The sequence below is a fragment of the Rhinolophus hipposideros genome (genome assembly GCF_964194185.1).
Source record: "Rhinolophus hipposideros genome assembly, chromosome: 14".
NCBI classification, from domain to species: domain Eukaryota; kingdom Metazoa; phylum Chordata; class Mammalia; order Chiroptera; family Rhinolophidae; genus Rhinolophus; species Rhinolophus hipposideros.
In genome coordinates this window covers 24,020,514-24,039,731 of record NC_138060.1, presented here as the reverse complement: position 1 = coordinate 24,039,731, position 19,218 = coordinate 24,020,514, and the positions used below count along the sequence as shown (strand labels likewise).

The 19,218-nt window shown below is 45.3% G+C and overlaps 1 protein-coding gene across 5 annotated transcripts in view; it reads left to right on the top strand.

Annotated features, from left to right (window-relative positions):
• Positions 1-19,218, top strand: part of SRGAP3 (SLIT-ROBO Rho GTPase activating protein 3) — a 237,789-nt gene that overhangs the window by 94,699 nt on the left and 123,872 nt on the right. The gene's annotated exons all lie outside the window — the stretch shown is intronic.

Sequence of the window (19,218 nt, the reverse complement as noted above, 5' to 3'; positions counted from 1 at the left end):
AGGGGGCGGGTGGTTTGAAAGATGGGTTGTCACGCGGGGTACCCTGCTCGCTGCGCCATTTGTCGTGCAGGGTCTCAGCTCCCACTCCCCGCCCAAGAACGCAGGACACGGTAAGGCCAAAAAGGAACACCCACGGAGCCATAGATAGGGGAGTCAAACCAATATATTCTCGCTGGCGGCTGGGCTGGAGACACAGGAAACAGGATCTACATAATCTGCCTAACAGCAGTCCGCACTTGCCAGCCACCATCTTCTTGCTAGCCCCCATTCCTCTCTGCTAGCGTAGCCACAGCCGTTATATTAGTGGCCAATGGCCTACGGGTTACAGCTGACGGCCAACTAGCCACAGCTGCTGGCATCTGATCACAGTTGATGGCCATTTACTACCCGAGCCAGCACCTTTCTATGTGAGGCCGAGAGCCTGGAAACTGCTTTTTGGGGTTTTGTCCCCACATGGGTCTTGCAGGATGGAGGGGTGAGGTCAGAGAATGGTAATAAATTCACAGGGTCTAGGCACCCATCTGAACCTACTTGGACTCTGGCTTGCACCGTATCATCTGTATTTGCGGCTCAAGCACAGGCTTCCTTTTTTTCTGAGGCTTCACATCTCTCTCCTAAGGCCAGCACTCTGGCTAGTTGTGTGGAAACACCTGGCTCAGAATGCATCCAATTGCCGAAGCACAAAAGGAAGCACTCAAATGCTTCTCGCTGACAGCACATGACTGTTTTTCTCTTCCCTCTGTCATGAATCATTGTGCCTGGAATCTTCCCAGGAAAGGCTCATCTGGCTAATGATTCTGTCCCTAGAATTGGGGACGCTGGTGAGCAACAAGCCAAGGAGACTGAGATTTTGGGGGAGAGGGGACAAGCCTAATTGGGCTCACATAGTCCTGGGCTCAGGTTCCCGGTGCAGCACCTGCCAGCCGGGTGGTCTTGGGGAGTTCATCCATGGAGCCTCAGTTTCCTCATCCACAAGCTCCTCTAGATTTGTGATCAGCATTAGATCAGATTAGGGGTGTGAAAATGCCACACACAAATGGTTTCAAACCTGATTCAAGACTGATTGACCCTTGATCCCTGACCCCACTTCTCTAGTGGCGGCCATGACCCCATGTTCATGTCCTTTATGGAAGGGGAAATCCAGGCAGGGGCCCGGCAGTGTCACAACTTCCAGGAAGTATCTCCCAAGCGCCATGACAAGTGTGTATGTGCTGTAGGTGACGTCTTCTTCCTGCCAGGTGCCCATGACTGGAGCATTGCCCTCTTGCTCCTGCTGGGGGTTTACTCATAGGACTGCCACTGTTGTTCCAGGAACTGGTCCTGGCGCTCTCCGAGCTGTGGTGCCTTCAGGTGCCACTGTGTTCCTTCTGGTCAGTGTTGCCCCGGAGCCATCCCTGTTCTAAGCCAAAGTATAGAAGAAGTCCTTCCCTCCCACTCTGCCAAGGTTTGTCCCAAAATCTCACGATGTCTCCCATGGCACATCAGAACATCAGAATTGGGCCTTAAAGTATGAGTAGGAGTTTACCAGGTCAGGGGTAAATGTTAACACTTATATTTTACTTAGAAGCTACCTCTTCTCCCAGACTAACTACCTTTTCATAGGTTTATGTAATCAGTTATACAAATCGATGCTAGAATTGTCTGCTCTACTCCTCTAATCTCAGTTTGGGCTGCGAGCTGCCTGTATTACTACAACAGCACAAAAGGACCTCACATCACGGCCTTTATCACCACCGTCCACAGGTGGTGCAGGACTCTGAGCTGGGCACTGTCAAGGTTATGTGTGGCCTCTACTAGAAACCTAGCATTTGAAATGGGCCTTGTGGTACCACATGCATGGGGCTGCCATAAAAGTTAGTAAACCAGGATTTGTCATCACATGAAATGCCTGTTTTGTGGGAGGAACTTAATAAATTTCTCTCAGTGGAGTCTCCCTGTCCCTGTCTGTAGTATTGTAGTAGTTAGTCTCCTGACTCGTTGCCTTATTTCTCCTCTAGCGACAATTCACCTGTCCCCCACGCTGCCACCAGATTTTCCTCTATCACCGACTGTGGGCTAAAGTCTAAGGCCCTGAATATGGCTTCAGGGCCGTTCACCTCCTGGCTCCAAGTAACCCTTTCTGCCTGAGCTTCTCTGGGACCCTGCTAAACTTCTCCATGGGTAGCCCTGCTGGAAAGAACCCTGTGCCAATCCCTAAACACACCGTGCACTTCCAGACCACGGGGCCTTTGCCCACTCACTCATTTCTGCTGCTGTCTCTGCTCTCCCCTCACCTGGTGAATTCCTATCCACCCTTCAAGGCCGGGCTCAGATGCCAGGTGAAGCCTCTCTGACCACTTGGGCCCATATCGTCTCCCCTGCAGACATCCCTGCTTCCTTATTAGTGTGCACATAAGCACTTTTGTGCATGCCTCTGTCCTAGATCATTGTAATGTTGTCGTTTTTTTGTATATGTTGGTCTCTGCTGAATCCCATAGGGCAGGTCCGATGGCATCACGGTAGCTCAATCCTCCTGTTTTCGTTCAGAGCCTGGTGGATGCTAATGTTGAGTGAATGTTAAACGAATGTTGACTATGGAAATAGGAAGCTAGATATGAATTGGGTCATCCATGCCTTAGGAGCAAGGGGGGATTTTGAGTATTTGAGTGAAACATAAAGCTTATACAACGATGGAGCGAAAGGAACGTATCTGGGAGATTTCTAGGATTAGGTGGAAAGAAGAAAAATTTTATCTCTCTTTTCAGCATTCTGAAAAGGCTTGCTAGAGTTGAAGATGAAGCTATTGACTTATAGAAGAGAGAAAGAATACATAGGCATAAACGAGAATGAAATTTCAGATTTAAACGTGTGTAATGCATATGTAACATTTATTGAGCCCTCAGGCACTGTGCCAACACTCTATATACATAATCTCATTTAATATTTTTAGCAATACCATGAAATCGTTATTCATTTTCTCCAAACCCTACATCTGAAAACAAATAGGAGTGAGATGGCATAGGAAGAAGTGGAGCGACCAGAGGAGCATTTCAAGCAGAATAGCAAGTGCAAAGACTCTGAGGCAGGAAAGAACTGGGTATGTTCAAGTACCAGGGAGAAGGTTGGGGGGCTGGAAGATAGTGAGCAAGGAGCAAATGGAACCAGATGAGCCCCGGCGGGGTAAAGAGAACATACCAAGCAGAGCCTTGTAAGTCACGGTAAGGCTTGGTCTGTTATCCTAAAAGCACATTAGGTTTTGGTCTTTATCCTAAAAGGGATGACAACCCATTGAAGGATTTTAAACTGGAGGTGGAGAGTGGAAAGGAAAAGGACTACTTGCTGGTGGTGGCATTAATTAGATTTTTGCTTTCCAAAGAAAAATCGACTTGGAAATATTGGAGGTGGAGGAGCAAAAGAGATGTGGGTGCTGGTTTAAGAGGCTGCTGCAGTGGTCCGCCTCAGAGTTGATGGGGACTTTCATTAGGGGGTAGCTGTGGAGATGGAGATAAATAGACCAGTTTAGAAATGTTGGGGCAGGAGAATGGAGAGGCATGGGTGATGGATGGGATGGAGGTGTGGGGGTAAGAGAGAGGTAAGGTGATGGCCGGTTTCTAGCTTGAGCAAGTGGGGGAATAGAGGTGCCATTTCCTCATATAGGGGATGTTTGGGAGGAGGATGAGTTTCAAGGTGGAAATGAAGGTCACCTCATGGGCGCGGGTTTGTGGAACGCCCTGGGAGGAAATGCTGGCTTTGATGATCACTGAGGTCCTGAGAATTTCTGAAAGTAGGACATGGGCCAGAACGCCACCCTCCAGTGGTGTTTGTAGGTCCATTATGGTCCTTTCCTATGGGGAGTGATGGGCTCAGAGCTTTGTAATGATTGTAGTTTTGCCTAGAGCTCCTCGGCCTTTGAAAAGACAGGACACTGGCAAGGACTCAATGTCATTGGCATTTTTCTCTGCTATATGCCTTGTGGGTATTTTATATATTTCCTTCCATGAAATACTTTCAGGATCCAAAAGGCTTGGTCCTGGAAAATGGAATGCAAATTAGATGACATTTTATTCATTCATTTCCCCCAATAAGCTGACCCACACCAATGTCCCTGATTCAGGAGGAGGGAGAATGTTTAAGTGAGTTGAAAAGAAGGAACCAGGCAGTGCTTTGGAAGGTAGACTGTTATTGTTGTGTTTGTGCCAGAGCAGACCGCACCGGGTAACAAATCTCAGTGCTGGGGAGAAATTACTAGCGGCCAAGGGAAGTGGAAGGGGAATGACTAAGGGCTGGAGTTTGTGGGGACAGGGTCCCCGAGATTAGTTTCCAGGCTCTCGGACTCATGTGAAAAGGTGCTGGCTCGGTTATTAGATGGCCATCAGCTGTAATCAGATGACCATCTGCTGTGGCTGGGTGGCCATCAACTGTAACCAGTTAACCTTTAGCCACTAATGTAAGTGCTGTGGCTACGCTAGAAGGTTAGTTGGTTTGATGGTGGGCAGAGAAGTGGACAGCGGATTGTGGATCATGTGGCTCCTGCTTCCTGTGTCTCCAACCCAGCCGCCAGCGAGAATATAGTGGTGTGACTCCCCTATCCATGGCTCCGTGGGTGTTCCTTTTTGCCTCACCATATCCTGCGTTCTTATGTGGGGAGCGGGACCAGAGACCCTGCATGACAGAGTGTATCTTCACATGATCAGTACAGGTGGTAGGCACCGTGGCTGTGAGTCGATTCCTATGGGACTATTGAGCATATAACCTGATTTATTCCTAAAGGGGACACAGAGGTGTGTTAGACTAAGAAATTACCCACTTGGTTGACCTCCAATAAGCTCTTAATGCTGAAACAGACCTTAATCCAATGACCCCATGTGGGGACAGAGTCCCAGAGAGCAGTTTCCAGGCTCTCGGCCTCACGTGGAAAGGTGCTGACTCGGGTGGTAGATGGCCATCAGCTGTGGCTAATTGACCATCAGCTGTAACCAGGTAGCCAATTAGCCACTGATATAACTGCCACGGCTGCGTTGGTTGGTCAGTCGGTTGGTGGGTTGGCAGGCAGAGAAGCGGACAGCAGGTTGCACGTCGTGTGGATCCAGCCTCCAGTGAGACCATAGTGGTATGACTCCCCTACCTATGGCTCCGGGGGTGTTCCTTTTTGGCCTCGCCATATCATGCATTCTTATGTGGGGAGCGGGAGCAGAGACCCAGCAGGTCACCTTGCACGACAAATGGAGCAGCGGGCAGGGTCTCCCGCACAACATCCCACTTTCTGTGAAATTTGAGGCCTGGAGCTTGGTTCATAGTAGGACCACAAAAGCAAAACACTGCAAAACCCAGAGTAGTGAAGCTATTTGCTCAAAGTCTCACGAAGAATTATTGCCTGAGCAAGGCACAGAAAGAACCCCCTGCACTGTGCTTCCAGTAGCAAGATAATAAACATGAGGTGTTTTTCCTCTTGGAATAGGACCCAACACATGAAATATGAGCTCAGGAGAGAGTTCCATATTGCGTTAAAAGGACAAATAGATTTATATTGGGGTAGTAAGTGCTTACTCGGAGCCCAAGTATGAATGATTGGATTCCAGCCTGAGCATTGAAATTCACTACAGCACTGGGAGATGCGTCAGTCAGCTAAGGGAGCGCTAACCTTTTCCTCTTTGGTTGACCTGTGTCAGTATTGCAGCCAATGGATGTGCAAGCAACACTTTGTACTCATTTTCAGGTAATGGACTCTTACAAAGTAATAATCATACAACAAGGAATAATCACACCCCTTTTCACTGTTTATAGAACTCTTTCATGTATATATATATATTTCCCCATTTTATTTTACCACAATTCTTAGGTAGGTATCATGAATCCCAGTTTCGGATGAGGTTAATGCCTTGAGGAAGAGCTGGAACTAACCCAGAACTTATTTATTCAAGCCCACGTCTGAGTGTGAAATAGAGTTACCAGACACGGCACGTATATTATTGGCGTTCAGGCTTGTAACCCATTATTAAGCCATTAGTCAACTATAATGATTTTGTATTTTTTCTGAGGCTTTTCCTCGAAGTTTGCTGGACTCAGCATTTGAGAAGGTCCTTCTCTGGATTCCTTTTCTTATGTCTTGCTGCACTTCACCTATCCTCAAAGACATGGAGGGTCTCCTGAAGAGTGTCTCGAAAGTTCACCTATTGACAACAAGAATTGATAACAGTGCTTGTAAGGACTTAATGTGCACCGTAAAAATGAAACTCCTTCAAATAACCAGGCACCACTTACTGACCTTCTTGAAAATTTGAACACACACACACACAAAATCAGACCCTTATTTCTTCCCTCTTTTCCAAAAATCAATTGGCAAGAATTTGCAGAGTTGCCAGGATGAGGTAATGGGCAATATTTCACGTGGCTTTCGGAAACATAGATCATTCCACTTTTCCATCCTGTGGCAAGCCTTCTGAGCAGTAGCTGCAATGTGCATAAAATATTTGGGCTTCACTGTGGCCTTGAATATTTTTTCATGTGGCATTCTTATCAGAAGGTCAAGGAAATTCATCCTGCATCCTATTACTGTCAGGTGAATGCACACATGGCCGGAGGCAACTTCTCAACAAAGATTAGCAGCTCTTGCCCAGGCTGGTCATTTCAGTGTGAGTTAATGGGGTCAAGGTGGGGACAGCTGTGGCCGAGTGGGGGCTTCCCTGCTCTGGGTTTGAATCCAGCAGGACCGGCATTAGCTAAGGTGACATTTCCTGGGAGGATTTCCCAGACTCATAAGCTGGAGATCTGTAGATAGTTTATACACAATATTAACACCGAAGAATGAATTGGAATATATTTGGTCACATCGGTGCTCTCTGTATGGTTTTATACCAGGTCTTTAATCACATTTTTTTTGGCACCTGCTTAACCCCCAGAGATATTTGAGGTTGTCACCCCTACAGGAAATGTTACCTTACTGTGACCCAGCCATGGCCTTCCCAGGGCCAACTGAATATTTAAAATGCTTTCTTGTACCTCTCCATATTAGAAGAGTAATGCCTAGTAGTAAAAGATTTGAAAAATATAGATCAGCATGGTGATTAGTACAGGAGTTGGCAACCTGTGGCCCACAGGCTAAATCTGGCCCATTGCCTATTTTTGTAAATAAAGTTTTATTGAAACACAGCCATGTGCATTCATTGCCACACTGTCTGTGGCTACTCTTGTGCTACAGGGCAGAACTGAGCAGTTGCAACAGAGACGGTATGGCCTGCAACGCCTATAATAGTTACCATCTTGTCCCTTACAAAAAAATTTGACAAGCCCTGCATTAGCATGTAGGTGCGTGGTAAATATTTACTGAAGAAATGAATTAATCTGTAATCCTGCCACCCATAGATAACCGTGATGAACATTTTGGTGTATATTCCTCAGTTGTTTTTTTTCCTCTGTGTATAAATAGCTATAATTACATTTGGGGAGGACTAAACCATACATCCTAGTTTTATAACTCATTTTTGTCATTGAGCTCTATATCACGGGCATTTTCCAAGGTTAGTAACAATTTTGCATGGTTTTTAAACTGCATAGGAGTTTACTGCATGGATGTGCCAGGAAATTTAACCAATTCCTTGTTATTGGATTATGTTATATTGAGTCCAAGTTTTCACTTTTATTAACAATGCTATGACAAATATCCCTGCATATACATTGTGTATGTGTGCCTCTGATCCTAGAAGGGGAATTATTCCATCTTATATGGCTAATTAGTTTTTCCTCTAGGTGTGCCTTATCCGCCAGTACACCGGGAGCTCCGTGAGGGCAGGAATCCTGTTGTACGCATATTTCCATCTCAGCTCCTCCTGCCCTCCGACTTGGACACAGTAGGCGATCAGTAAATGCTTGTGGTGTATGTGGTAGAATGTCCTGTTCCTTTTCCTACAAGCCCTGCTTCCACGCTCCTCCTTTGTGAGACCTCAGCTGACCGTGCAGCATTCGTGGTCGCTCCCTCTTCTGGTCAGCTGACTTCCTATGTCATTCAGTGCCTAGACCGCATTCTGGTGTGCTTTAGGGCTTCAAGGTGGTGTAGTGCACCTTCCATTAGTTTCTATGGCTGCTGTAATAAGTTACCACAAACCTGGTTGCTTAGAATAACACATAAGTTGTTTCACAGTTCTAGAAGTCAAACATCTGAAGTCAGTTTCACTGGGCCAAAATTAAGATGTTGGCAGGGTCCCACTTGCTCAAGGGGAGGATCCATTCCTTGCCTCTTCCAGCTCTGGTGGCTGCTGGCATTCCCTGGCTTGTGGCTCCATCACTCCAACCTCTGCTTCGGTGGTCACATTGCTTCCTCCTCTTCTGTCCATACCAATCTACTTCTTCCTCTCTCTCCCATCATGACACTCGTGACTGCACTTAGGGTACACCTGTATGGTCCAGGGTAGTTTCCTCATCTCAAGATCTTTAACCTAATTACATCTGCAGTCCTTTTCTGCCATTGAAGGTAACAGTCACAGGTTCCCGGGATTAGGAGCTGAATATCTTTAGGGGGTCATTATTCAGGCTACCACATACATCATTTCATTTGGCTGGTTAATTGATTCATTTAAAAATATTTGTGAGGAACCATCTTGGGGGCAGGCACTGGCACTGTGCTAGCTGCCTTTTGTCACAATAGGGCAGAAAGGACTAGTATATAGAGCACTAGTCAAAATAGCTGAGCTCTGGCCAAGCAACTGGGAGTCCCAGGTTCTGTACGAGGGTAAGGCTCTCTGTTTCTCAGTTTCCTTTTCTGTGTTATTGGGGTTTGGACCAATCACCTTTTCCTGAAGTGAGGGATAGAGCACCACTGTTGGTATATACATAGGATGATTTTAGGTGGTTCATAGGGACAGAACTAAATAGCGTGGACTCACAGAAATAGACAGTTATTTCCTCTTTCATCTCCCTTCTACCCTTCTGATAACCTTAAGGAGAAAGTTGCTATTAGGTGCTAGCATGCCTTCAACACTCTCTGTAATACTTGCCAAACTACTTTAATCAAAAAGAAAGTAGATCTCAGGTTACAGAATCTACATAGAATTTTATAACATTATTTTGTGTTCCTTGTAGTTATTTTTATGGTTACCTTCCATTAATGGCGAGTGATTCAGATTTTTCCATTTATGGCAATACTATGAAGCATCTCATGGAAAAGTGCGATGATTTAAAGAAGTGTATTAAATAAGTGTAGGTCTGATGGCTTTTTAGAAAGGACACCTTATGAAAATGGTGCTGAAGTTTGGGAAACACTTGGATGTTTCCAGCCTGTCCCCCAGTTCTATTACTGCTATTTTTGTTCTAGGAGCAGGTTAGGATTGAAAACATAAAAAGCATTCTGCTCTGGAGGACGCAGCTGGAAATTAATGAATCCTAATCTCTTTCCATTTAAATGAGTCTGATCCTTCAGGGGCCACTGGGCATCAAAACCATGAATATTAATTTCATGTTGAGATTTTAACTCAGAGTTTCTGGTAAGAGGAGGCGTGGCCTTCTGACCATTCTTTGCATGGCATCAAACATCAGGAAGGTGGGGAGGCCACTCTGCCTGACTTCTTCATGAGAGGGAATGGCTATTATTAGGACACGGCACAGATGCTGTGGGGAGACCCTTTTTCTCACCCACTCTTCTTTCCACTTTCTGCTCTAGGGAACTGGTTTAACAATCCAGGTGGGGTACTCAGGGGACTGTGGATCTCGGTCTCTGCTTTAGGACCACAGTGGGAAGTGGGAATCTCCTGTCTCCCATCTCTTCCACTACAAATATATATCCAGTGCTGATTCCCTAGAGTTTTTGGAACCATATCATCCCTCTTACTTAAAGAAAGATTTTCCTGGTTGACAAATAGCATCATCATCACCATTATTAAATAACTCTTATTTTTTTTCAAAACACTAGCCCATGTACTATGCTTCTTTTCTGGGACAGTGCCAATCATTTCACCCAGCTTCTTCCCAGTATATGTGTCTTCCTGCAATCTCCCAAGAAAGCTGGAAGCAGGCATAATTTGCTGCAAGGAAGCCTCAGGAGTTGATGTGCTGTGATTATCTGTGCTAAGCCTCACCTTTGCTAACCTGAGTAATTGTGAGATGGCTAAAGACAGAGTGTGAAACCTTGGCTCACTTGGTATAGTATATATGGCAAGTGCGCAGGAAACATCTCTGGCAAGAAGTACCAGATTTGGATCCCAAATATTCCTTAATGTTTAGGTGAAATTAGGCACGTCACTTCACCTCTCTGTGCCTCAACCTCCTCTTCTGCAAAATGGGATAACAGTAGTAGATCCTCCTAAGGCTGAAGCATAACATTCACTGCTTTGCTTAACAAGGAGACAGTTCATGGGAAGCACTCAGTGCCATACTGTTTGCTATTATTCCCTCCATTTTGCAGATGAGAAAGCCAAGGCCTAGAGAGGCTACTAATTTTCTGGAGGTCACACAGTTAACAAGCTTCAAGGCCAGCCTCTGAACTCAGCAAGTCTGATCCCAGACTGAACTCTTGGTACTGCATCACGCAGCCATCCATTTAACAGTCCTATTCTGGGGCTTATTCCCTCTGGTCAGTGGGATCAGAGCTAGACCAGGGCAGGGTGAGGCCAATTGGAGTTGGAATCCAGTGGTTCAAGCAGGTCCTTTCCCTTCTCTTGGGCCTCAGTTTCCTTGTCTGTAAAATGGTATGGTACCCACCTCCTCCCTGCCTCCCTCTTCTGAGGTCAGAAGCCATGATAGATGTGAATGGGCTTGGTCAAGGTTAGAAAAGGACAGACTGATGCCGTTGATAGGGTCCATGGCCAAATGAGGGAGACAATGCTAGGAACCAGTGGCATCTGCAGAAAGGATGCACTGAGAAGTTTGCTCCCAATTACTAGGCTGGCTCCACCTGGCCTGCAGGCAGCTGGGAGGGTGGCAGATGCAGCTGGGCTGACCATGGTTGCTGGGGAAACGGCGCTTAGCCATCAGGTCTGGCCTGGCAGCTGGTGCCCTCTGGCGCGGCACAGAGCCCCGGGGCCTTGGGAGCGCAGGGCCCCCACTATGAGCCAACTCTTCACACACCAAAGGCTGGGAGACGGTGTGGGGATTTGGAGCCTTTTGTGCAGGGCTCAGAGAAGGAATGAAATGTGGGCCCAGGCTTGTGTGGGGGGAGGGAAGGAGGAGGGAGCCCAGTGTGGAGAGGCGGGATGAATGAATTGTTGCCAGTAATACACCCCTCCTTGTGGGGTTGTGGACTGTGGGGGTGAGATGCGCCTGGGAAACACGTAGCTCCAAGTGTGCCCCAAGCTTGCTCTACCTGGCTACAGCAGCAGTGATGGCTCATTCCTGCCACTTATTGCTTATCTACTATTCACCAGAATCATGCCAGGCACTTAATTTGCATACCAACTCTCTTTTGACAAACGCACGAGAAAGGTATTTTACAGATGAGAAAACAGACTCAGAGAGCCGAAGTGATTTTTACTAAGTGGAGAATACCAGGTCTGGAGCCCAGGCTGGCTGTCCCTCAATCCCCAAAACCTCTCCGTGGAGGCTGTTTGCTGAGGGTCTCCTAGGTGCCTGGCATATTACATGCATTATTGCTAGTCTGATCCTTGCAGCAACCCTGTAGGATGAGCTCAGCTCCTTGCCTTTTACGGACAGGAAAACAGCTCAGACAAAATGACTTGCCTGCCCAAGAGCTCACCTGGCAGAGATGATGTTTCACTTCCTGACAGTGGCTGTCATCCGGGCTCTGTGGGTCTGTCCATTCTGTCACACCACTTCCCGCTCCTAAGGCTGCAGTTGGACAGCAGTGGACCCCTTCAGGATGCTGGGTGTTGGGTGAGTGGCGATGAGAGTGAGGCTCCATCATGGTGCTGTTCTGAGGACCTCACAGAGCCCATCGTGCTGTGTTTGTTAGAGGGGTTGTGCACAGATTCTTGGTAATAGAGTGTGGGTGTCATCCCTGCCTCTCAGGACCTTACTTTCCATTTTTGAAGATGAGAGACGATCGCGAAAAGCATCAATAAATGATAATTATAGCTAACCTGTATTAATATAGTACTGTCCGATAGAAGTTTCTGCCGTGATGGAAATAGTCTTTGTTGTCCAATATGGGAGCTTTTGAGTACTTGAAATGTGGCAAGGACAACTGAGGAATGTGCGTTCTATTTTAATCAAATTTAAATAGCCACGAGTGGCTAGTAGCCACTGCGTTGAATGGTGCTGTGCTAAAATAGATGAAGCACTGTACCAAGAGCTTTCTCGAACTATACTTATCATCCTTACAGCAACAACATGAGATAGATGATTACCACTTCCTTTTACAGAGGAAACTTGAGTCGTGGGGAAATGAGGAAACAAGTTTGCCCCGCTGAACATGTGGCAGGGCCAGGATTTGAACCCCCTGGGCAGATAGACCCAAGCCTGCTACAGTGTGCTGCTGTTTCTCTTCACCACAGAAGGGCTTGTGGTGAAGGTCAGGATGCACTGGGATGGATACGATGACAGCCAGGACCGGTGAGAATGGCACCGAGATGACAGATGGAGCCTGAGGTGGAGACAGGAGGTGGAGTGGGACATAATCCCTGAGCGGGGAGGCGTTGGGTCCCCTAGGGAAAGCACCTTGACCTGGAGACTGGGTAATCTTGGTTCCCATCTGCCCCTTACTCTGGATTTGCGCCCTGGCTCTGCCACTTTCTGGGTGACCCTGGGCAAATCACTCCAGCTCCTTGAGTCTCAATTGCTTCATCTATAAAATAGGAATGCTATAGTACCAGCGTCACTGGACGTGGTGAGGGTCACGCATGACTGTGCATAGATGTGATGAGGCCCTGTCAGCTGTCACTTACCATACGGTTCATCCTCCTTGTAAGCTCCTGACACTTTATACTGGGGAGGATATACCTGCTGCCTCTGGCAAGCAGAGGGGGCGAGCACTCACATGATCTTTATTTTCAGGATGAAAAAGAAGTGTGAAAGTGGGACCTCACCATCTCAGGAGGTGTCATACAACTTACCTCTTTCTCAGGACAGTGTCCTAGGATTCAAATTGGGTGGAGCCTGGGAAGCTGCATTTAAAATTGCTTGTAGGGTCACACTCTGGCCCCTCTTTCTAACGCAGGAGAGCCATCTGCAGGCTGGGAACAGAGGCCCCTGGGGACAAGTTATTGGCATTCCTAACTGGTCAGACCTGTTAACCAGAGCTGCAGGCTTTGTATCAAGTTTCTGGCTTTGTCTGCCTTTTTTCCCCCCCTTTTGTATTGTGGAAAATTTCAAACATTACAGAAGTAGAGAGGATTATTATAATAAGCCTCTTTCCCATATTCATCACTACAGCTAAAGTTGAACAATATCTATAACCCTACCACTCCCAGGCACCCCAATCCAAGGTTACTTTGAAGCAAATCCCACCATGTCTTCCTTTAAAGCAGTCCTTGGGATTCTCTCCTGCATTTCTGGTCAGAGTCAAATTGGTACCGTTTCAGGAGAGGGCAGTTTAGCAGTCTCAAAACACGAATGCAAGTGCCTTTTGATCTGGCACTTCCATTTTACACAGATGATAGTCCTGCACATATGCGAACTGAAGGTTGTATGTGGTCATTCATTCCAGCGTTGTTGATGATAGTGAAGGATGATGAAAAAACAAAACATTCAGAAAAGGACTGGTTAAAAATATTTTACAGTGGAATTCTATAGTGCTGTAAAAAGGAACGAGGAAGTTCTTTATAAAATGATATGGTCTGATCTCCCCGATGTATTCTTAAAAGAAAAAGGTAAAATACAGAATGCTGTTAATTATATGCTATAGTATATACCGAAGTAGGAGAATTAATATATTTCAAATAAGCCATTATTTCTGGAAAGATGCACACAAACCTGGCCACTTGGTTGCCTTGTTACAGGGGGACCTGGTGACTGGCACACAGGAGTGGGAGAGACACTTTTCTTTTTATATCCTTTTTATCTTTTGAATTTTGTATTAACTTTTAAGATTCCTGTCTTTCCTATCTAAACATAGAATTTTCTGTAAACCTAAAAACGCTCCTAAACATAGTATGTTAATGAACAAAAAGGTTTTATCCAAATGAGTTGAAAACTTTTGTCCACACAAAAGCTTGTACAAAAATATTCATAATTGTCAAAAATTGGAAGCAACCAACATATCCTTCAATAGATGAGTGGATAAACTGGATATTATTCCAGACAATGGAATACTATTCATCAATAAAAAGAAATGAGCTATCAATGAAAAGACATGGAGGAACTGTAAATGCTTATTGCTAAGTAAAAGAAGTCAGCTTAAAAAGCCTACATAATGTATGACTCCAACTATATGATGTTCTGGAAAAGCCAAAATTATAAAGATGAGTAATTGTCAGAGGTCGGGGAGAGGAGGGAGGGAAGGATGAGTAGGTGAAGAACAGAGGATTTTTAGGGCAGTGAAAATACTCTGTATGGTACTATAATGCTAGGTACATAACATTATACATTTGTCCGAACCTAAGAATGCAAAACACGAAGAGCGAACCTTAATGGCAGCCATGGACATTAGGTAATCATAGTGTCTCAGTGTGGTCCGCCAGTTGTAATAAACATACCACATTAGTGCAAGGTGTTACTACTGGGGGGGGGGAAGTGTGCGGGAGAGGGAGAAGGGGAATATGGGAACTCTTGGTCCATTCTGGTTAATTTTTCTGTAAACCTAAAACTGCTCTAAAAATAGTCTGTTAATTTTAAAAAATAGAATCCTAATTATTTTAGACCCGAAGACTCTCCCTCCTCCCTCTACTTGTGAGGTTGTAGTTGTGAGTGGGGTGGGGAGTGTAAGGTGGGTCGCCCTGGGCAGGGCCATGGGTGGCAGAACTGGCACCGGCACAGCGGTCTGGAGTGAGACTGCTGCTTGGAGAGTAAGTGGGAACGTTATGAAGGATGGATATACAGGCTGTAGATTTTTGAGCTTTGCATGTCAGAGGAGTTTGGCTTTGATCCTATAAGAAACGGGGAGCCATGGAGAATTTTATCAGGAGAGTGACTTGGGGAGAGCTGTGCTTCAGGAGACTTGGTTGCAGAATTAGTCCTGCCCCTTCTCGCTGGGCCTCATGCCTCTGTCTGGAGCCCTGGTGGCCACACTCGGTCACCAGAGAGGTCATCTTCAGCTCTAAGGTTCTGAGATCAAAGCCTTTCTAGACTTTCCAAACCCCTTCTCGTCCCTGCCCCAACCCCTTTTTATTTTTCTGCCACCCAGTGCTGCGTGGTGACTGGAACCGCCCCCTGGGGGAAACGGCTGCTGAGTCTGTGCCTTGGGAGCAATTCTGTTTTATTTTATTTTTTCCGTTCCTTTTGAAATCTTCAAGGAGAAAAACCAAATCTATGCCTGCCCCGGGGAGGAGCGACTTGGAAGGGAGTTAGAAATAAAGAGATGGGTAATCAAATCCCTTCAGGGTTCCAGGGCACAGGCAGACAGCAGTCGTCGGTGCGTCTGCCAGGGCTGTTTCCTGCTAGAAAGACTTGTGACTCTGAGGCGTCCGTGCTGCTAGAGGTTCCGCGACGACCCAGCCTGGAAGGCTCCATCCAGCTGGTTGTGTGACTTGGGGGAGGTTTGTTTCTCTGCTCCTTCCAAAGCGGCGCCTGTCATCACTATGTGATTTATGAGCTTTTCCTCTAAAATATGAGCTCATTGGCTCCTGATTATGTCCTGTAATGGAGGAAGGCAGTGGCTGCAGCATTTCTGATTAAATACTACTATCTCTTTAGACTACCATCTTGTTACAAAAAGGATGCAAGAGGTTGAATACAGATGGATTAAAGTCTTTTTTTCTTTTTTAATCACATGGCTTCAGGCTAGTGAGGTGCTGAGAGGATCATTGTTCCCATCTGAAGGGGCTGGGCCTGATCTCTAGCGTAATTGTCACGTACCAGCTGATTAGACCAGAGGCTATTTACCTCTGAGCCTCCACTTCTTCATCTATGGGGAAAAAGTGGGGGAACACTAGTAGCACCCACTTTATAGGGGATGCTGTACAGATTATGTGAGATAAATATCTGAAGAACTCAGCATCAGGCCTGGAAAAAATGACGTGCTCCAGAAGTGCTAGGGATTATTACCGTGTTTCCCTCAAAATAAGACCTAGCCAGACAATCAGCTCTAATGTGTCTTTTGGAGGAAAAATTAATATAAGACCGGGTATTATATTAGATTTATATTATATTAGACCCGGTATTATATTATATTATGTTATATTACGGTATATTACGGTATATTACGGTATATTACGTTACATGATGTTATATTACGTTATATTGTTATTATATTATACTATACCCAGTATTATATTATACCTGATATTATATTATATTATGACCCGGTTTTATATTATAGTAAAATAAGACTGGGTCTTATATTAATTTTTGCTCCAAAAGATGCATTAGAGCTGATTGTCCGGCTAGGTCTTATTTTTGGGGAAACACAGTATCAAGATTATTATGAGTCCCAAATAGTGGATGGTCTAAAAGTAATTTGAAAAACATTTGGAAAGCATTTTTATAACCATGCATCGATGGGGCAGGGTTTGCCCTTGTGGGAATGATGGCATCTCAATCCAATTCAACAAATGGGCCATGTCATAGGCGTACCTGTATAGTTTGTGATAGTTCATAGAACAAAATGTGAACTTGAACAAGTTCCTGATCTTGGTTTACACAGAGCCTTCGTTTCTTCATCTGTAAAAATGGATAAAAACAATATCCACGTCTTACGTGTGGTATGTGGTGTGGTGTGTGTGTGTGTGGGTGTGTGTGTGTGTTTGTGTTGGGTGAGACTCCCATAACCACAACACTTAGTGTCCTTGGGGAAAAGTACTTGGTAAACGTAAATACTAATTTGCCTTACAGATATTTATATCCTGATGACCCATATATGCTGGGAGAATCCACCCTCAGAGCTTAAGTTTCATTTGAGGGGCTAAGACAGATGAGACATGGGTACATGAAAGAATAGAAAAACAGCGCGAGGTGGTCTCAGACTAAGTAAGTACCGTGGGAGTTCAGAGGAGGGTCACGAGGGCTGAGCCGTCCAGACTTCCTGGGAGGAGCCCTGCTTCACAAGGGCTCTAAAGCAGTGGTTTTGCTTTTAAAACTTTTTTGCTTGCCTACCCTCTAAATGAACTTTGGGGGAAAAAAGTCTCTTTTGCCTCACACATTTTAACTTGACATCTGCAATCGTTTCACTGTAAGTTTAAGTAGGTACAAAGGATATAATTTCTGTCATATTGTAAATATTCACCTTGTAGAATAAAATTACTCTCTTAAATGTATCAAATGGAAACTAACATAACAATTTTTAATTTTTGCCTTTTTATTGAAGTATCACTTATATACAGTAGAATGCACCGATCTGAAGCATGCAGCTCAATTAATTTTTACCAGTATGCTGACCACCCAAATCCAGGTGTGGTATATATATATAGCCGGTGTTCCAGAAGGCACCTTTGTGCCCCCTCTCGGTCAATATTCCTCCACAGGTGACCATTTCTCTGACCTCTATCATCACTATATCATCATATCTATCACCATAAACTAGTTGTATGTGATTTCCTTTGTTCTGGCTTCTTTCAATCAACATGAAGTCTGTGACTTTGAAGCATGTTGCTGTAGGTCGCAGTAGCTCATCTTTTTCATTGTTGTATAGTGTTCCACTGAACAAATAGCTCACATTAAAAAAGTCTCGTCTACTCTTAAATGGACATTTTGGGTTGTTTCTAATATTTGGCTACAAAGCTACCATGAGTTTTCTTCTGTATATATATTCTGTGGACATAAACATTGATTTCTTTTGGGTACGTATCCATGAGCAAAATTGTCAGGTCAGACATCGGTATGCACCATTCATCAAAAATTACCTGCACAAGTCAGAAATTGTACATTGTTCCTTTCTTTACCTTCTTGAATTCCTAATCCCCTTCTACTTCCTTCACAGAATTTTATCGTAATATATTTTTATGCTTGAAAACATTTTTAATGATTATTATACTTTTTACCCAAAATATGCATGTAAATGGAAATGGTTGTTTAAACAATTTCCTTAGGCCATAAACCTCAACCTTTCTTTTGGATTGATTTATCACACAACTCATCAAAATAACATCAATATTTTATAATTTGATAAATAACTACGAAACATAAAGATAGTATGAAAAATGCTTCTCTTAATGAGATGGATGGGGTGGTTCATAGCAGTACTTCTCATACTTTAAGGTCCATAAGGACCAATCTGAGGATCCAGTGAAAATGCAGATCCCGATGCAGAAAGTCTGGGTTGGAGCCTGAGATTCTGCATTTCTCATCAGCCCTCCAGCAATGCCAATGCTGCTGATCCATGGATCACATTTTGAGCAGCAAGAACTGTCCTTTTTTTTTTTGCTATTCAGAAACCTTGACACTTTGGGGCACTGCCCCGTAGTCCGATTCTGGATGAGGGAGAAGTTAGTCTTTCGTCTGCAAAGAGGGAGAAGGACTGTCTTGAAGAGGGAGGTGGGAAAAGAGAGGGGTCCTGCCATGCAGACTGAGACACATTCTCAAGCAGAGCAGGGGAGTGGGAACAGAAGCAGGATCTCCAGCTGATTCCCTTATAACTCTTCCTGCCTGCATGCCCCTTGGAAAGTCTTCATATACCCCAGAGTAGGGCTGCCTCTTTTGCAGACCATTTCATTGTGAAGGATGCTGCCGGCCACCATTTATGCAGGTGGGATTGGACATTTCAAAGATTGGTTTGGATGGTTTGGAGAGCCCATTGGGGGGTCAACCCTGAGAAGATAATTTGGGGGCTGGGTGGTAGATGGCCTTGAGTTTCATGGTAAGGAGTTGGACTTAACACTCAGGCAGAGGGGGCCCTGGGGTGATTTGAGCAGGGCGCTGGTATGACAGAGAGCTGGTGTGACAGAGAGCTATGGGGAGACTGATCTGTTGAGCAGCTTGTGGGATGGCTGGGAAGGAGTTAATGCATGGGGACGGCAGCAGTGACAACACTGGGCTTGAAGATAAAGTTGGCCATGGCTGTTGGGATTGGGCTGTGATTTTTATCTTTACCACCCCGCAGCTTTTGAACTTTTGCCCTGGTTGCACAGACCTGGTTGCTCCATCAGTATTTCCTGAAGTGTGGGCTGCATTCCTCTTGTGGTACTTAAGATGTTTATGCACGGAGCTCAAGATAATTCAAACACCGCTCACGTTCCTGTTTCCCTTTTGTTGATAGAGAGGAGCCGT